The sequence below is a fragment of the Centruroides sculpturatus genome, unplaced genomic scaffold, assembly GCF_000671375.1.
Source record: "Centruroides sculpturatus isolate CEXI.00-Female unplaced genomic scaffold, Cexi_2.0 scaffold22, whole genome shotgun sequence".
Taxonomy (NCBI): domain Eukaryota; kingdom Metazoa; phylum Arthropoda; class Arachnida; order Scorpiones; family Buthidae; genus Centruroides; species Centruroides sculpturatus.
The window spans coordinates 2,555-6,504 of NW_019384323.1; positions in this window are offsets into that span (position 1 = coordinate 2,555).

Below are 3,950 nucleotides of genomic sequence, written 5' to 3' on the forward strand. Positions count from 1 at the left end.
ATTCTAGTGCAGAATCGTCTGACGAATCTAATGGCATATAAATTTTTAATTTGTGACTTTAACTTTTGAAGATATCGCGGTTTATATAGTCAATGTTTGATAATTGTTGCTATACATCATTTTCTAATAGACTGTTGTATATTCGCTTATAGACTGAACATTTATACATATATCTATAATGTCTATACATATTCTAGTGCAGAATCGTCTGACGAATTTAATGGCATATAAAGTTTTTGTCTGTGACTGTAACGTTTTGAGATATCGCGGTTTATATACTCAAAATTTGATAATTGTGGCTATACATTACTTTTCAATAGTAACATGTATATTCGCGTCTAGACTGAACATTTATACATATATCTAGACTTTCTATACATATTGTAGTGCATACTCAGCTGACGAATCTAATAACATATAAATTTTTAGTCTGTGACAGTAACTTTTGAAGATATCGCGGTTTATAAAGTCAAAATCTGATAATTGTGGCTATACATCATTTTCCAATAGCAGTTTGTATACTCGCGTCTAAACTGAACATTTATACATATATCTAGAATGTCTATACATATTCTAGTGCAGAATCATTTAACGAATCTAATGGCAGATACATTTTTAGTCTGTGACTGTTACTTTTAGAGATATCGCAATTTATACAATCAAAATCTGATAATTGTGGCTATACATCATTTTTCAATAGCAGTTTGTATACTCGCGTCTATTCTGAACATTTATACATATATCTAAAATGTCTATACATATTCAAGTGCATACTAAGCTGAAGAATCTAATGGCATATAAATTTTTAGTCTGTAACAGTAACTTTTGGAGATATCGCGGTTTATAAAGTCAAGATCTGATAATTGTGGTTATACATCATTTTCCAATAGCAGTTTGTATACTCGCGTCTACACTGAACATATATACATATATCTAGAATGTCTACACATATTCTAATGCAGAATCATCTGACGAATTTCATGGCATATAAATTTTTGTCTGTCACTGTAACCTTATAAGATATCGCGGTTTATAACATCAAAATTCGATTATTGCGGCTATACATAATTTTTCAATAGCAACTTGTATATTCGCGTTTAGAATGAAAATATATACATATATCTAGAATGTCTATACATGTTCTAATGCAGAATCGCCTGACGAATCTAATGGCATTTAAATTTTTAGTCTGTGACTGTAACTTTTAAAGATATCGCGGTTTATATAGTCAAAATCTGATAATTGTGGCTATACATCATTCTCCAATAAATAAACTTGTATATTCGCGACTAATCTAAACATTTATACATATGTCTAGAACGTCTATACATATTCTAGTGCAGAATCGTCTGACGAATCTAATGGCATATAAATTTTCAGTTTTTGACTGTATCTTTTTCAGATATCGCGATTTATATAGTCAAAATCTAATAATTGTGGCTATACATCATTTTCCAATGGCAACTTGTATATTCGCATTTAAAATAAACATTTATACATATATCTAGAATGTCTATGCATATTGTAGTGCAAAATCGTCTGACGAATCTAATGGCATTTAAGCTTTTAGTCTGTGACTGTAACTTTTACAGATATCGCGGTTTATATAGTCAAAATTTGATAATTGTAACTATACAACATTTTTCAACAGCAACTTGTATATTCGCGTTAAGAATGAACATTTATACATATATCTAGAATGTCTATGCATATTCTAATGCAAAATCGTCTGACGAATCTAATGGCATTTAAACTTTTATTTAGTGACTGTAACTTTTTGAGTTATTTTGGTTTATATAGTCAAAATTAGATAAATGTGGCTATACATCATTTATCAATAAAAAAACTTGTATAATCGCTACTAAACTAAACCTTTATACATATATCTAGAACGTCTATACATTTTCATAGTGCAGAATCGTCTGACGAATCTAATGGCATATAAATTTATAGTATGTGACTGTAACTTTCGGAGATATTGCGGTTCATATAGTCAAAATTAGATAATTGTGGCTATACATCATTTTCCAATAGCAACTTGTATATTCGCGTTTAGAATGAACATTTATACATATATCTGAAATGTCTATACATATTCTAATGCAAAATCATCTGTCGAATCTAATGGCATTTACATTTTTTGTCTGTTTCTCTAACTTTTGGAGATATCTATGTTTATATAGTCAAAATTAGATAATTGTGGCTATACATAATTTTTCAATAGCAACTTCTATATTCGCGTCTAGATTCAGCATTTATACATATATCTAGAATGTCTATACATATTCTAGTGCAAAAACGTCTGACAAATCTAATGGCATATAAAGTTTTAGGCTTTTGACTGTAACTTTTGGAGATATCGCGGTTTATAAAGTAAAAATTAGATTATTGTGGCTATACATCATTTACCAATAGCAACTTGTATACTCGCGTCTAAACTGAACATTTATACATATATCTAGAATGTCTATAGAAATTCTAGTGCAGTACCGTCTGACGAACCTAATGGCCTATAAGTTATTTGTCTGTGACTGTAACTTTTGGAGATATCGCGGTTTATATGATAAAAATCCAATTATTGTAGCTATACATCATTTTCCAATATAAACTTGTATATTATCGTTTAGACTGAACATTGATACATATATCTATAAATTCTATAAACAGTCTAGTTCAGAATTGTTCGTCGAATCTAATAGCATATAAATTTTTAGTCTGTAACTGTAACGTTTGGAGATATCGCGGTTTATAAAGTCAAAATTTAATTATATTGGCTATACATCATTTTTAAATAGCAACTTGTATATTCGCGACAAGACGAAACATTTCTACATATATCTAGAATGTCTATACATATTTTAGTGCAGAATTGTCTGCTGAATCTGACGGCATTTAAATTTATAGACTGGAAATGTAACGTTTGGAAATATTGCGGTTTATATAGTAAAAATTTGATAATTGTTGCTATACATTATTTTTCAATAGCAACTTGTTTATTCGCGTATAGACTAAACATTTATACATATATCTAAAATGTCTATACATATTCTAGTGCAAAATCGTCTGACGAATCTAATGGCATATAAAGGTTTAGTCTGTGACTGTAACTTTTGGAGATATTGCGGCTTATAAAGTAAAAATTTGATAATTGTGGCTATACATCATTTTTTAATATCAACTTGTATATTTTCGTTTAGACTAAACATTAATACATATATTCAGAATGTTTATACATATTTTAGTGCAAAATCGTATGACGAATTTAATGGCATATATATGTATAGTCTGTTACTGTAACGTTGGGAGATATTGCGGTTTATAACGTCAAAATCCGATTACTGTAGCTATACATCATTTTTCAATATAAACCTGTATATTCGCGTCTATACTAAACATTTCACATATATCTAGAATGTCTATACATATTCTAGTGCACAATTTACTGTCGAATCGAATGGCATTTAAATTCTTAGTCTGTGACTGTAACTTTTGGAGATNCTTGTATACTTGCGTCTATACTGAACATTTATACATATATCTAGAATGTCTATACATATTCTAGTGCAAAATCGTCTGACGAATCTAATAACATATAAATTTATAGTTCGTGACTGTAACTTTTGGAGATATTGCGGCTTATAAAGTAAAAATTTGATAATTGTGGCTATACATCATTTTTTAATATCAACTTGTATATTTCCGTTTAGACTAAACATTAATACATATATTCAGAATGTCTATACATATTTTAGTGCAAAATCGTATGACGAATCCAATGGCATATATATGTATAGTCTGTTACTGTAACGTTGTAAGATATTGCGGTTTATAACGTCAAAATCCGATTACTGTAGCTATACATCATTTTTCAATATAAACCTGTATATTCGCGTCTATACTAAACATTTACACATATATCTAGAATGTCTATACATATTCTAGTGCAGAAT